This window comes from Pseudophryne corroboree, chromosome 5 (assembly GCF_028390025.1).
Source record: "Pseudophryne corroboree isolate aPseCor3 chromosome 5, aPseCor3.hap2, whole genome shotgun sequence".
Classification (NCBI taxonomy): Eukaryota; Metazoa; Chordata; class Amphibia; order Anura; family Myobatrachidae; genus Pseudophryne; species Pseudophryne corroboree.
In genome coordinates, this window is record NC_086448.1 from 7227429 (window position 1) to 7243279 (window position 15851).

At 50.8% G+C, this 15851-nt stretch overlaps 7 non-coding genes across 7 annotated transcripts; all 7 read left to right on the forward strand.

Moving 5' to 3' along the window:
• The first annotated feature begins 373 nt into the window (after positions 1-373).
• On the forward strand, positions 374-492 carry LOC134931453 (5S ribosomal RNA). Its single transcript, XR_010179148.1, has one exon. It is a non-coding gene; the product is annotated as a 5S ribosomal RNA (ribosomal RNA).
• A 2270-nt stretch (positions 493-2762) lies between these two features.
• On the forward strand, positions 2763-2881 carry LOC134931637 (5S ribosomal RNA). Its single transcript, XR_010179166.1, has one exon. It is a non-coding gene; the product is annotated as a 5S ribosomal RNA (ribosomal RNA).
• Positions 2882-5160: 2279 nt separating this feature from the next.
• Positions 5161-5279, forward strand: LOC134931464 (5S ribosomal RNA). The gene has a single exon (XR_010179149.1). It is a non-coding gene; the product is annotated as a 5S ribosomal RNA (ribosomal RNA).
• A 2279-nt stretch (positions 5280-7558) lies between these two features.
• Positions 7559-7677, forward strand: LOC134931603 (5S ribosomal RNA). The gene has a single exon (XR_010179163.1). It is a non-coding gene; the product is annotated as a 5S ribosomal RNA (ribosomal RNA).
• Positions 7678-9943: 2266 nt separating this feature from the next.
• On the forward strand, positions 9944-10062 carry LOC134931475 (5S ribosomal RNA). The gene has a single exon (XR_010179150.1). It is a non-coding gene; the product is annotated as a 5S ribosomal RNA (ribosomal RNA).
• A 2270-nt stretch (positions 10063-12332) lies between these two features.
• On the forward strand, positions 12333-12451 carry LOC134931487 (5S ribosomal RNA). Its single transcript, XR_010179152.1, has one exon. It is a non-coding gene; the product is annotated as a 5S ribosomal RNA (ribosomal RNA).
• Positions 12452-14717: 2266 nt separating this feature from the next.
• On the forward strand, positions 14718-14836 carry LOC134931498 (5S ribosomal RNA). Its single transcript, XR_010179153.1, has one exon. It is a non-coding gene; the product is annotated as a 5S ribosomal RNA (ribosomal RNA).
• Positions 14837-15851: the final 1015 nt, after the last annotated feature.

The window sequence follows — 15851 nt, forward strand, 5'->3', positions numbered from 1 at the left end:
CTTGCCTACCTGACCATGAGGGAGAAAATGCTCTGTTCCTGGACTTTCCTGGTAACCTTTGGTGAAACACCTTTCTTATCAATTAACTAGCTCACCACAGGTGATGGCAATCATACATTACCAGGAAAGTCCAGGAACAGAGCATTTTCTCCCTCATGGAGAGGCCGGGTCAGGTAGGCAAGTATGAGGAAGGTTCCAGAGGCTGCAGCAGCAGTAAGATGTGGCCGGATGATAGGGGAAGAGAGAGGGAGCCTTGTGCTGTGATGCAGGCAGAGTCTGGAGCTGAGTAACAAGCAACGTGCAGCTGGGCTGGGGAGGTGGATCCAGGCTGCTGGTGACAAGTAGAAAAGGAGCAAGTGAGAGCCTTGTCTCTGCCTACGGCCACACCACCCTGAACACGCCCGATCTCGTCTGATCTCGGAAGCTAAGCAGGGTCAGGCCTGGTTAGTACTTGGATGGGAGACCGCCTGGGAATACCAGGTGCTGTAGGCTTTTGCTTTTCTAGGCTGCAACCAGCAGGGGTCGCTCTTGTCAGCTTCTTTTTCTTCTTCATTTTTTCAAATTAAACTTTTTGCTTTCTTTCTTTCTTTCATTCCTCTATGTTCATGCAGAAAACCCGAACCGTTTACCACTCGGCGGCAGCCCCATACTCATCAGGATAATGCATACACCACTACGTTAGCAGCGCCGTACATCCCACCTAGTGTCACCGACACAGTGAAATCACAGCGATGCTGCGCCCAAATTTCCTGCTGCAACAGACAGTGCGCTAAAGGCGTCACCTGGCACACATGTTATACGGCCACCTCACACACTGGCAAATTGTCTGCCCTCAAACCCAGTCCACTGCATTTCTGGGCACCTTATCATCCAGATATCAGGTCAGTCCTAAACATCTGGACCATAACCAACGTCATAGTGAATCCTGCATGTATGCACTTTTTATTCAGTACCCGGACATGCAGCAGACACGGGAACTGGATGCAGTGCAGTATGTACTAAGCCTCGGAGAGAGATAAAGTGGATGGAGGTAAAGAACCAGCCAACCAGCTCCTAACTGTCATTATTCAAACACAGCCTGTAACATGGCAGTTAGGAGCTGATTGGCTGTTACTTTACCTCTGGCCACTTTATCTCTCTTTAAGGCATAGGTCTGCAAACTCGGTCCTCATTACCCCCACACAGTGCATGTTTTGCAGGTCTCCTCACAGAATCACAAGTGAAATAATGAACTCCGCCTGCGGACCTTTTCAAATGTGTCTGTGAGTAATTAATCCACCTGTGCACCTGCTGGGTTACCTGCAAAACATGCACTGTGTGGGGGTAATAAGGACCGAGTTTGCAGATCTATGCTTTAAGGCTTAGTACATAGTCCCCCTATGTCTGTTTCCCAACAATGGATGAGTGTGAACATATAAATGGTGTCATTTCACCAATGTACTATGCTGAGTCCGCATGCTACTTCTCCTCCAAAAGGTAAGTATAGCTCTCACTTCCGCGTGGAACCACAAGTCTCAGCCAGTCTGCTTGGAATTTTTCCTGTCAGCTGCTTATCTGCGTCACACTGCTGGATGGCGTCTCCCGGCGCTCCTCTCTCAGCAGCTACAACTGTCGCCCCTCCAACTGCTCCCTTTTATTTGGAAATCAACTCTGGGCCCCTCTTTTAAAATGGCCAAATTAGAGGAGGCTCTCACTGGCCACAAAATGGCTGTCATCAGAATAATCACCTGTAAAGTGATCTTTTGGGAAAGTAGCATATTACTTGTGGGTGGGACAGGTGTGTAAGTAATACCTCACAGCCTCAGCAGGGGATCACAGGAGGCCATCTTCTCTAGGCCCCAATGCCTGGTGTGGGCCCACGTCTGCAAGGTTCCAGCAGTAGCAGCACCGTCCTGAGGTGCACAGGAATCCTTGTGCCAAGCCACTGCTAATTCCAGACAGCTGCCTGAGTCCACAATGTGTTCCTGGCTCCCAGCAATCCTCCACCCATGGCCTGGACTCTGTGCAAAGCAGCCCAAGCCTTCAACCGCCATTCCCAGTCACCAAGGAGACCAGCGCTGTCCTGAAGAAGGCTTTCCGTAGCCCTTCCCATTCTGTGGCAGACGTGGCCCACGCCAGCCACTGCCCAAGTAATGAGGCCAGAAACAAAGCACTTAGCTGCTAAGGGCCTGGGAGAGGGCAGGCTGCAGGGAAAGCTGCCCACCTACCCACCCTAGTGTGATGGCCTTGCTGCTGTAAGGCGCTAGGGGCGAGGCCATCTGTAAAGATATAAGAAAGGGTCTGAGACGCTGCTGCGTAGTAACAGGAATGCCAGACGGAGGCCAGGGTGTGACAGTAGGATTGTGGGGCAATAAGGAGGAATACAGGGGGTATAGGAACTTAGGTCATACTTGCCTACCTGACCATGAGGGAGAAAATGCTCTGTTCCTGGACTTTCCTGGTAACCTTTGGTGAAACACCTTTCTTATCAATTAACTAGCTCACCACAGGTGATGGCAAACATACATTACCAGGAAAGTCCAGGAACAGAGCATTTTCTCCCTCATGGAGAGGCCGGGTCAGGTAGGCAAGTATGAGGAAGGTTCCAGAGGCTGCAGCAGCAGTAAGATGTGGCCGGATGATAGGGGAAGAGAGAGGGAGCCTTGTGCTGTGATGCAGGCAGAGTCTGGAGCTGAGTAACAAGCAACGTGCAGCTGGGCTGGGGAGGTGGATCCAGGCTGCTGGTGACAAGTAGAAAAGGAGCAAGTGAGAGCCTTGTCTCTGCCTACGGCCACACCACCCTGAACACGCCCGATCTCGTCTGATCTCGGAAGCTAAGCAGGGTCAGTCCTGGTTAGTACTTGGATGGGAGACCGCCTGGGAATACCAGGTGCTGTAGGCTTTTGCTTTTCTAGGCTGCAACCAGCAGGGGTCGCTCTTGTCAGCTTCTTTTTCTTCTTCATTTTTTCAAATTAAACTTTTTGCTTTCTTTCTTTCTTTCATTCCTCTATGTTCATGCAGAAAACCCGAACCGTTTACCACTCGGCGGCAGCCCCATACTCATCAGGATAATGCATACACCACTACGTTAGCAGCGCCGTACATCCCACCTAGTGTCACCGACACAGTGAAATCACAGCGATGCTGCGCCCAAATTTCCTGCTGCAACAGACAGTGCGCTAAAGGCGTCACCTGGCACACATGTTATACGGCCACCTCACACACTGGCAAATTGTCTGCCCTCAAACCCAGTCCACTGCATTTCTGGGCACCTTATCATCCAGATATCAGGTCAGTCCTAAACATCTGGACCATAACCAACGTCATAGTGAATCCTGCATGTATGCACTTTTTATTCAGTACCCGGACATGCAGCAGACACGGGAACTGGATGCAGTGCAGTATGTACTAAGCCTCGGAGAGAGATAAAGTGGATGGAGGTAAAGAACCAGCCAACCAGCTCCTAACTGTCATTATTCAAACACAGCCTGTAACATGGCAGTTAGGAGCTGATTGGCTGTTACTTTACCTCTGGCCACTTTATCTCTCTTTAAGGCATAGGTCTGCAAACTCGGTCCTCATTACCCCCACACAGTGCATGTTTTGCAGGTCTCCTCACAGAATCACAAGTGAAATAATGAACTCCGCCTGCGGACCTTTTCAAATGTGTCTGTGAGTAATTAATCCACCTGTGCACCTGCTGGGTTACCTGCAAAACATGCACTGTGTGGGGGTAATAAGGACCGAGTTTGCAGATCTATGCTTTAAGGCTTAGTACATAGTCCCCCTATGTCTGTTTCCCAACAATGGATGAGTGTGAACATATAAATGGTGTCATTTCACCAATGTACTATGCTGAGTCCGCATGCTACTTCTCCTCCAAAAGGTAAGTATAGCTCTCACTTCCGCGTGGAACCACAAGTCTCAGCCAGTCTGCTTGGAATTTTTCCTGTCAGCTGCTTATCTGCGTCACACTGCTGGATGGCGTCTCCCGGCGCTCCTCTCTCAGCAGCTACAACTGTCGCCCCTCCAACTGCTCCCTTTTATTTGGAAATCAACTCTGGGCCCCTCTTTTAAAATGGCCAAATTAGAGGAGGCTCTCACTGGCCACAAAATGGCTGTCATCAGAATAATCACCTGTAAAGTGATCTTTTGGGAAAGTAGCATATTACTTGTGGGTGGGACAGGTGTGTAAGTAATACCTCACAGCCTCAGCAGGGGATCACAGGAGGCCATCTTCTCTAGGCCCCAATGCCTGGTGTGGGCCCACGTCTGCAAGGTTCCAGCAGTAGCAGCACCGTCCTGAGGTGCACAGGAATCCTTGTGCCAAGCCACTGCTAATTCCAGACAGCTGCCTGAGTCCACAATGTGTTCCTGGCTCCCAGCAATCCTCCACCCATGGCCTGGACTCTGTGCAAAGCAGCCCAAGCCTTCAACCGCCATTCCCAGTCACCAAGGAGACCAGCGCTGTCCTGAAGAAGGCTTTCCGTAGCCCTTCCCATTCTGTGGCAGACGTGGCCCACGCCAGCCACTGCCCAAGTAATGAGGCCAGAAACAAAGCACTTAGCTGCTAAGGGCCTGGGAGAGGGCAGGCTGCAGGGAAAGCTGCCCACCTACCCACCCTAGTGTGATGGCCTTGCTGCTGTAAGGCGCTAGGGGCGAGGCCATCTGTAAAGATATAAGAAAGGGTCTGAGACGCTGCTGCGTAGTAACAGGAATGCCAGACGGAGGCCAGGGTGTGACAGTAGGATTGTGGGGCAATAAGGAGGAATACAGGGGGTATAGGAACTTAGGTCATACTTGCCTACCTGACCCTCTCCATGAGGGAGAAAATGCTCTGTTCCTGGACTTTCCTGGTAACCTTTGGTGAAACACCTTTCTTATCAATTAACTAGCTCACCACAGGTGATGGCAATCATACATTACCAGGAAAGTCCAGGAACAGAGCATTTTCTCCCTCATGGAGAGGCCGGGTCAGGTAGGCAAGTATGAGGAAGGTTCCAGAGGCTGCAGCAGCAGCAGTAAGATGTGGCCGGATGATAGGGGAAGAGAGAGGGAGCCTTGTGCTGTGATGCAGGCAGAGTCTGGAGCTGAGTAACAAGCAACGTGCAGCTGGGCTGGGGAGGTGGATCCAGGCTGCTGGTGACAAGTAGAAAAGGAGCAAGTGAGAGCCTTGTCTCTGCCTACGGCCACACCACCCTGAACACGCCCGATCTCGTCTGATCTCGGAAGCTAAGCAGGGTCAGGCCTGGTTAGTACTTGGATGGGAGACCGCCTGGGAATACCAGGTGCTGTAGGCTTTTGCTTTTCTAGGCTGCAACCAGCAGGGGTCGCTCTTGTCAGCTTCTTTTTCTTCTTCATTTTTTCAAATGAAACTTTTTTCTTTCTTTCTTTCTTTCATTCCTCTATGTTCATGCAGAAAACCCGAACCGTTTACCACTCGGCGGCAGCCCCATACTCATCAGGATAATGCATACACCACTACGTTAGCAGCGCCGTACATCCCACCTAGTGTCACCGACACAGCGAAATCACAGCGATGCTGCGCCCAAATTTCCTGCTGCAACAGACAGTGCGCTAAAGGCGTCACCTGGCACACAGGTTATACGGCCACCTCACACACTGGCAAAGTGTCTGCCCTCAAACCCAGTCCACTGCATTGCTGGGCACCTTATCATCCAGATATCAGGTCAGTCCTAAACATCTGGACCCTAACCAACGTCATAGTGAATCCTGCATGTATGCACTTTTTATTCAGTACCCGGACATGCAGCAGACACGGGAACTGGATGCAGTGCAATATGTACTAAGCCTCGGAGAGAGATAAAGTGGATGGAGGTAAAGAACCAGCCAACCAGCTCCTAACTGTCATTATTCAAACACAGCCTGTAAAATGGCAGTTAGGAGCTGATTGGCTGTTACTTTACCTCTGGCCACTTTATCTCTCTTTAAGGCATAGGTCTGCAAACTCGGTCCTCATTACCCCCACACAGTGCATGTTTTGCAGGTCTCCTCACAGAATCACAAGTGAAATAATGAACTCCGCCTGCGGACCTTTTCAAATGTGTCTGTGAGTAATTAATCCACCTGTGCACCTGCTGGGTTACCTGCAAAACATGCACTGTGTGGGGGTAATAAGGACCGAGTTTGCAGATCTATGCTTTAAGGCTTAGTACATAGTCCCCCTATGTCTGTTTCCCAACAATGGATGAGTGTGAACATATAAATGGTGTCATTTCACCAATGTACTATGCTGAGTCCGCATGCTGCTACTTCTCCTCCAAAAGGTAAGTATAGCTCTCACTTCCGCGTGGAACCACAAGTCTCAGCCAGTCTGCTTGGAATTTTTCCTGTCAGCTGCTTATCTGCGTCACACTGCTGGATGGCGTCTCCCGGCGCTCCTCTCTCAGCAGCTACAACTGTCGCCCCTCCAACTGCTCCCTTTTATTTGGAAATCAACTCTGGGCCCCTCTTTTAAAATGGCCAAATTAGAGGAGGCTCTCACTGGCCACAAAATGGCTGTCATCAGAATAATCACCTGTAAAGTGATCTTTTGGGAAAGTAGCATATTACTTGTGGGTGGGACAGGTGTGTAAGTAATACCTCACAGCCTCAGCAGGGGATCACAGGAGGCCATCTTCTCTAGGCCCCAATGCCTGGTGTGGGCCCACGTCTGCAATGTTCCAGCAGTAGCAGCACCGTCCTGAGGTGCACAGGAATCCTTGTGCAAAGCCACTGCTAATTCCAGACAGCTGCCTGAGTCCACAATGTGTTCCTGGCTCCCAGCAACCCTCCACCCATGGCCTGGACTCTGTGCAAAGCAGCCCAAGCCTTCAACCGCCATTCCCAGTCACCAAGGAGACCAGCGCTGTCCTGAAGAAGGCTTTCCGTAGCCCTTCCCATTCTGTGGCAGACGTGGCCCACGCCAGCCACTGCCCAAGTAATGAGGCCAGAAACAAAGCACTTAGCTGCTAAGGGCCTGGGAGAGGGCAGGCTGCAGGGAAAGCTGCCCACCTACCCACCCTAGTGTGATGGCCTTGCTGCTGTAAGGCGCTAGGGGCGAGGCCATCTGTAAAGATATAAGAAAGGGTCTGAGACGCTGCTGCGTAGTAACAGGAATGCCAGACGGAGGCCAGGGTGTGACAGTAGGATTGTGGGGCAATAAGGAGGAATACAGGGGGTATAGGAACTTAGGTCATACTTGCCTACCTGACCCTCTCCATGAGGGAGAAAATGCTCTGTTCCTGGACTTTCCTGGTAACCTTTGGTGAAACACCTTTCTTATCAATTAACTAGCTCACCACAGGTGATGGCAATCATACATTACCAGGAAAGTCCAGGAACAGAGCATTTTCTCCCTCATGGAGAGGCCGGGTCAGGTAGGCAAGTATGAGGAAGGTTCCAGAGGCTGCAGCAGCAGTAAGATGTGGCCGGATGATAGGGGAAGAGAGAGGGAGCCTTGTGCTGTGATGCAGGCAGAGTCTGGAGCTGAGTAACAAGCAACGTGCAGCTGGGCTGGGGAGGTGGATCCAGGCTGATGGTGACAAGTAGAAAAGGAGCAAGTGAGAGCCTTGTCTCTGCCTACGGCCACACCACCCTGAACACGCCTGATCTCGTCTGATCTCGGAAGCTAAGCAGGGTCAGGCCTGGTTAGTACTTGGATGGGAGACCGCCTGGGAATACCAGGTGCTGTAGGCTTTTGCTTTTCTAGGCTGCAACCAGCAGGGGTCGCTCTTGTCAGCTTCTTTTTCTTCTTCATTTTTTCAAATTAAACTTTTTTCTGTCTTTCTTTCATTCCTCTATGTTCATGCAGAAAACCCGAACTGTTTACCACTCGGCGGCAGCCCCATACTCATCAGGATAATGCATACACCACTACGTTAGCAGCGCCGTACATCCCACCTAGTGTCACCGACACAGTGAAATCACAGCGATGCTGCGCCCAAATTTCCTGCTGCAACAGACAGTGCGCTAAAGGCGTCACCTGGCACACAGGTTATACGGCCACCTCACACACTGGCAAAGTGTCTGCCCTCAAACCCAGTCCACTGCATTTCTGGGCACCTTATCATCCAGATATCAGGTCAGTCCTAAACATCTGGACCATAACCAACGTCATAGTGAATCCTGCATGTATGCACTTTTTATTCAGTACCCGGACATGCAGCAGACACGGGAACTGGATGCAGTGCAGTATGTACTAAGCCTCGGAGAGAGATAAAGTGGATGGAGGTAAAGAACCAGCCAACCAGCTCCTAACTGTCATTATTCAAACACAGCCTGTAACATGGCAGTTAGGAGCTGATTGGCTGTTACTTTACCTCTGGCCACTTTATCTCTCTTTAAGGCATAGGTCTGCAAACTCGGTCCTCATTACCCCCACACAGTGCATGTTTTGCAGGTCTCCTCACAGAATCACAAGTGAAATAATGAACTCCGCCTGCGGACCTTTTCAAATGTGTCTGTGAGTAATTAATCCACCTGTGCACCTGCTGGGTTACCTGCAAAACATGCACTGTGTGGGGGTAATAAGGACCGAGTTTGCAGATCTATGCTTTAAGGCTTAGTACATAGTCCCCCTATGTCTGTTTCCCAACAATGGATGAGTGTGAACATATAAATGGTGTCATTTCACCAATGTACTATGCTGAGTCCGCATGCTACTTCTCCTCCAAAAGGTAAGTATAGCTCTCACTTCCGCGTGGAACCACAAGTCTCAGCCAGTCTGCTTGGAATTTTTCCTGTCAGCTGCTTATCTGCGTCACACTGCTGGATGGCGTCTCCCGGCGCTCCTCTCTCAGCAGCTACAACTGTCGCCCCTCCAACTGCTCCCTTTTATTTGGAAATCAACTCTGGGCCCCTCTTTTAAAATGGCCAAATTAGAGGAGGCTCTCACTGGCCACAAAATGGCTGTCATCAGAATAATCACCTGTAAAGTGATCTTTTGGGAAAGTAGCATATTACTTGTGGGTGGGACAGGTGTGTAAGTAATACCTCACAGCCTCAGCAGGGGATCACAGGAGGCCATCTTCTCTAGGCCCCAATGCCTGGTGTGGGCCCACGTCTGCAAGGTTCCAGCAGTAGCAGCACCGTCCTGAGGTGCACAGGAATCCTTGTGCCAAGCCACTGCTAATTCCAGACAGCTGCCTGAGTCCACAATGTGTTCCTGGCTCCCAGCAATCCTCCACCCATGGCCTGGACTCTGTGCAAAGCAGCCCAAGCCTTCAACCGCCATTCCCAGTCACCAAGGAGACCAGCGCTGTCCTGAAGAAGGCTTTCCGTAGCCCTTCCCATTCTGTGGCAGACGTGGCCCACGCCAGCCACTGCCCAAGTAATGAGGCCAGAAACAAAGCACTTAGCTGCTAAGGGCCTGGGAGAGGGCAGGCTGCAGGGAAAGCTGCCCACCTACCCACCCTAGTGTGATGGCCTTGCTGCTGTAAGGCGCTAGGGGCGAGGCCATCTGTAAAGATATAAGAAAGGGTCTGAGACGCTGCTGCGTAGTAACAGGAATGCCAGACGGAGGCCAGGGTGTGACAGTAGGATTGTGGGGCAATAAGGAGGAATACAGGGGGTATAGGAACTTAGGTCATACTTGCCTACCTGACCATGAGGGAGAAAATGCTCTGTTCCTGGACTTTCCTGGTAACCTTTGGTGAAACACCTTTCTTATCAATTAACTAGCTCACCACAGGTGATGGCAATCATACATTACCAGGAAAGTCCAGGAACAGAGCATTTTCTCCCTCATGGAGAGGCCGGGTCAGGTAGGCAAGTATGAGGAAGGTTCCAGAGGCTGCAGCAGCAGTAAGATGTGGCCGGATGATAGGGGAAGAGAGAGGGAGCCTTGTGCTGTGATGCAGGCAGAGTCTGGAGCTGAGTAACAAGCAACGTGCAGCTGGGCTGGGGAGGTGGATCCAGGCTGCTGGTGACAAGTAGAAAAGGAGCAAGTGAGAGCCTTGTCTCTGCCTACGGCCACACCACCCTGAACACGCCCGATCTCGTCTGATCTCGGAAGCTAAGCAGGGTCAGGCCTGGTTAGTACTTGGATGGGAGACCGCCTGGGAATACCAGGTGCTGTAGGCTTTTGCTTTTCTAGGCTGCAACCAGCAGGGGTCGCTCTTGTCAGCTTCTTTTTCTTCTTCATTTTTTCAAATTAAACTTTTTGCTTTCTTTCTTTCTTTCATTCCTCTATGTTCATGCAGAAAACCCGAACCGTTTACCACTCGGCGGCAGCCCCATACTCATCAGGATAATGCATACACCACTACGTTAGCAGCGCCGTACATCCCACCTAGTGTCACCGACACAGTGAAATCACAGCGATGCTGCGCCCAAATTTCCTGCTGCAACAGACAGTGCGCTAAAGGCGTCACCTGGCACACAGGTTATACGGCCACCTCACACACTGGCAAAGTGTCTGCCCTCAAACCCAGTCCACTGCATTTCTGGGCACCTTATCATCCAGATATCAGGTCAGTCCTAAACATCTGGACCATAACCAACGTCATAGTGAATCCTGCATGTATGCACTTTTTATTCAGTACCCGGACATGCAGCAGACACGGGAACTGGATGCAGTGCAGTATGTACTAAGCCTCGGAGAGAGATAAAGTGGATGGAGGTAAAGAACCAGCCAACCAGCTCCTAACTGTCATTATTCAAACACAGCCTGTAACATGGCAGTTAGGAGCTGATTGGCTGTTACTTTACCTCTGGCCACTTTATCTCTCTTTAAGGCATAGGTCTGCAAACTCGGTCCTCATTACCCCCACACAGTGCATGTTTTGCAGGTCTCCTCACAGAATCACAAGTGAAATAATGAACTCCGCCTGCGGACCTTTTCAAATGTGTCTGTGAGTAATTAATCCACCTGTGCACCTGCTGGGTTACCTGCAAAACATGCACTGTGTGGGGGTAATAAGGACCGAGTTTGCAGATCTATGCTTTAAGGCTTAGTACATAGTCCCCCTATGTCTGTTTCCCAACAATGGATGAGTGTGAACATATAAATGGTGTCATTTCACCAATGTACTATGCTGAGTCCGCATGCTACTTCTCCTCCAAAAGGTAAGTATAGCTCTCACTTCCGCGTGGAACCACAAGTCTCAGCCAGTCTGCTTGGAATTTTTCCTGTCAGCTGCTTATCTGCGTCACACTGCTGGATGGCGTCTCCCGGCGCTCCTCTCTCAGCAGCTACAACTGTCGCCCCTCCAACTGCTCCCTTTTATTTGGAAATCAACTCTGGGCCCCTCTTTTAAAATGGCCAAATTAGAGGAGGCTCTCACTGGCCACAAAATGGCTGTCATCAGAATAATCACCTGTAAAGTGATCTTTTGGGAAAGTAGCATATTACTTGTGGGTGGGACAGGTGTGTAAGTAATACCTCACAGCCTCAGCAGGGGATCACAGGAGGCCATCTTCTCTAGGCCCCAATGCCTGGTGTGGGCCCACGTCTGCAAGGTTCCAGCAGTAGCAGCACCGTCCTGAGGTGCACAGGAATCCTTGTGCCAAGCCACTGCTAATTCCAGACAGCTGCCTGAGTCCACAATGTGTTCCTGGCTCCCAGCAATCCTCCACCCATGGCCTGGACTCTGTGCAAAGCAGCCCAAGCCTTCAACCGCCATTCCCAGTCACCAAGGAGACCAGCGCTGTCCTGAAGAAGGCTTTCCGTAGCCCTTCCCATTCTGTGGCAGACGTGGCCCACGCCAGCCACTGCCCAAGTAATGAGGCCAGAAACAAAGCACTTAGCTGCTAAGGGCCTGGGAGAGGGCAGGCTGCAGGGAAAGCTGCCCACCTACCCACCCTAGTGTGATGGCCTTGCTGCTGTAAGGCGCTAGGGGCGAGGCCATCTGTAAAGATATAAGAAAGGGTCTGAGACGCTGCTGCGTAGTAACAGGAATGCCAGACGGAGGCCAGGGTGTGACAGTAGGATTGTGGGGCAATAAGGAGGAATACAGGGGGTATAGGAACTTAGGTCATACTTGCCTACCTGACCATGAGGGAGAAAATGCTCTGTTCCTGGACTTTCCTGGTAACCTTTGGTGAAACACCTTTCTTATCAATTAACTAGCTCACCACAGGTGATGGCAATCATACATTACCAGGAAAGTCCAGGAACAGAGCATTTTCTCCCTCATGGAGAGGCCGGGTCAGGTAGGCAAGTATGAGGAAGGTTCCAGAGGCTGCAGCAGCAGTAAGATGTGGCCGGATGATAGGGGAAGAGAGAGGGAGCCTTGTGCTGTGATGCAGGCAGAGTCTGGAGCTGAGTAACAAGCAACGTGCAGCTGGGCTGGGGAGGTGGATCCAGGCTGCTGGTGACAAGTAGAAAAGGAGCAAGTGAGAGCCTTGTCTCTGCCTACGGCCACACCACCCTGAACACGCCCGATCTCGTCTGATCTCGGAAGCTAAGCAGGGTCAGGCCTGGTTAGTACTTGGATGGGAGACCGCCTGGGAATACCAGGTGCTGTAGGCTTTTGCTTTTCTAGGCTGCAACCAGCAGGGGTCGCTCTTGTCAGCTTCTTTTTCTTCTTCATTTTTTCAAATTAAACTTTTTTCTGTCTTTCTTTCATTCCTCTATGTTCATGCAGAAAACCCGAACTGTTTACCACTCGGCGGCAGCCCCATACTCATCAGGATAATGCATACACCACTACGTTAGCAGCGCCGTACATCCCACCTAGTGTCACCGACACAGTGAAATCACAGCGATGCTGCGCCCAAATTTCCTGCTGCAACAGACAGTGCGCTAAAGGCGTCACCTGGCACACAGGTTATACGGCCACCTCACACACTGGCAAAGTGTCTGCCCTCAAACCCAGTCCACTGCATTTCTGGGCACCTTATCATCCAGATATCAGGTCAGTCCTAAACATCTGGACCATAACCAACGTCATAGTGAATCCTGCATGTATGCACTTTTTATTCAGTACCCGGACATGCAGCAGACACGGGAACTGGATGCAGTGCAGTATGTACTAAGCCTCGGAGAGAGATAAAGTGGATGGAGGTAAAGAACCAGCCAACCAGCTCCTAACTGTCATTATTCAAACACAGCCTGTAACATGGCAGTTAGGAGCTGATTGGCTGTTACTTTACCTCTGGCCACTTTATCTCTCTTTAAGGCATAGGTCTGCAAACTCGGTCCTCATTACCCCCACACAGTGCATGTTTTGCAGGTCTCCTCACAGAATCACAAGTGAAATAATGAACTCCGCCTGCGGACCTTTTCAAATGTGTCTGTGAGTAATTAATCCACCTGTGCACCTGCTGGGTTACCTGCAAAACATGCACTGTGTGGGGGTAATAAGGACCGAGTTTGCAGATCTATGCTTTAAGGCTTAGTACATAGTCCCCCTATGTCTGTTTCCCAACAATGGATGAGTGTGAACATATAAATGGTGTCATTTCACCAATGTACTATGCTGAGTCCGCATGCTACTTCTCCTCCAAAAGGTAAGTATAGCTCTCACTTCCGCGTGGAACCACAAGTCTCAGCCAGTCTGCTTGGAATTTTTCCTGTCAGCTGCTTATCTGCGTCACACTGCTGGATGGCGTCTCCCGGCGCTCCTCTCTCAGCAGCTACAACTGTCGCCCCTCCAACTGCTCCCTTTTATTTGGAAATCAACTCTGGGCCCCTCTTTTAAAATGGCCAAATTAGAGGAGGCTCTCACTGGCCACAAAATGGCTGTCATCAGAATAATCACCTGTAAAGTGATCTTTTGGGAAAGTAGCATATTACTTGTGGGTGGGACAGGTGTGTAAGTAATACCTCACAGCCTCAGCAGGGGATCACAGGAGGCCATCTTCTCTAGGCCCCAATGCCTGGTGTGGGCCCACGTCTGCAAGGTTCCAGCAGTAGCAGCACCGTCCTGAGGTGCACAGGAATCCTTGTGCCAAGCCACTGCTAATTCCAGACAGCTGCCTGAGTCCACAATGTGTTCCTGGCTCCCAGCAATCCTCCACCCATGGCCTGGACTCTGTGCAAAGCAGCCCAAGCCTTCAACCGCCATTCCCAGTCACCAAGGAGACCAGCGCTGTCCTGAAGAAGGCTTTCCGTAGCCCTTCCCATTCTGTGGCAGACGTGGCCCACGCCAGCCACTGCCCAAGTAATGAGGCCAGAAACAAAGCACTTAGCTGCTAAGGGCCTGGGAGAGGGCAGGCTGCAGGGAAAGCTGCCCACCTACCCACCCTAGTGTGATGGCCTTGCTGCTGTAAGGCGCTAGGGGCGAGGCCATCTGTAAAGATATAAGAAAGGGTCTGAGACGCTGCTGCGTAGTAACAGGAATGCCAGACGGAGGCCAGGGTGTGACAGTAGGATTGTGGGGCAATAAGGAGGAATACAGGGGGTATAGGAACTTAGGTCATACTTGCCTACCTGACCATGAGGGAGAAAATGCTCTGTTCCTGGACTTTCCTGGTAACCTTTGGTGAAACACCTTTCTTATCAATTAACTAGCTCACCACAGGTGATGGCAATCATACATTACCAGGAAAGTCCAGGAACAGAGCATTTTCTCCCTCATGGAGAGGCCGGGTCAGGTAGGCAAGTATGAGGAAGGTTCCAGAGGCTGCAGCAGCAGTAAGATGTGGCCGGATGATAGGGGAAGAGAGAGGGAGCCTTGTGCTGTGATGCAGGCAGAGTCTGGAGCTGAGTAACAAGCAACGTGCAGCTGGGCTGGGGAGGTGGATCCAGGCTGCTGGTGACAAGTAGAAAAGGAGCAAGTGAGAGCCTTGTCTCTGCCTACGGCCACACCACCCTGAACACGCCCGATCTCGTCTGATCTCGGAAGCTAAGCAGGGTCAGGCCTGGTTAGTACTTGGATGGGAGACCGCCTGGGAATACCAGGTGCTGTAGGCTTTTGCTTTTCTAGGCTGCAACCAGCAGGGGTCGCTCTTGTCAGCTTCTTTTTCTTCTTCATTTTTTCAAATTAAACTTTTTGCTTTCTTTCTTTCTTTCATTCCTCTATGTTCATGCAGAAAACCCGAACCGTTTACCACTCGGCGGCAGCCCCATACTCATCAGGATAATGCATACACCACTACGTTAGCAGCGCCGTACATCCCACCTAGTGTCACCGACACAGTGAAATCACAGCGATGCTGCGCCCAAATTTCCTGCTGCAACAGACAGTGCGCTAAAGGCGTCACCTGGCACACATGTTATACGGCCACCTCACACACTGGCAAATTGTCTGCCCTCAAACCCAGTCCACTGCATTTCTGGGCACCTTATCATCCAGATATCAGGTCAGTCCTAAACATCTGGACCATAACCAACGTCATAGTGAATCCTGCATGTATGCACTTTTTATTCAGTACCCGGACATGCAGCAGACACGGGAACTGGATGCAGTGCAGTATGTACTAAGCCTCGGAGAGAGATAAAGTGGATGGAGGTAAAGAACCAGCCAACCAGCTCCTAACTGTCATTATTCAAACACAGCCTGTAACATGGCAGTTAGGAGCTGATTGGCTGTTACTTTACCTCTGGCCACTTTATCTCTCTTTAAGGCATAGGTCTGCAAACTCGGTCCTCATTACCCCCACACAGGGCATGTTTTGCAGGTCTCCTCACAGAATCACAAGTGAAATAATGAACTCCGCCTGCGGACCTTTTCAAATGTGTCTGTGAGTAATTAATCCACCTGTGCACCTGCTGGGTTACCTGCAAAACATGCACTGTGTGGGGGTAATAAGGACCGAGTTTGCAGATCTATGCTTTAAGGCTTAGTACATAGTCCCCCTATGTCTGTTTCCCAACAATGGATGAGTGTGAACATATAAATGGTGTCATTTCACCAATGTACTATGCTGAGTCCGCATGCTACTTCTCCTCCAAAAGGTAAGTATAGCTCTCACTTCCGCGTGGAACC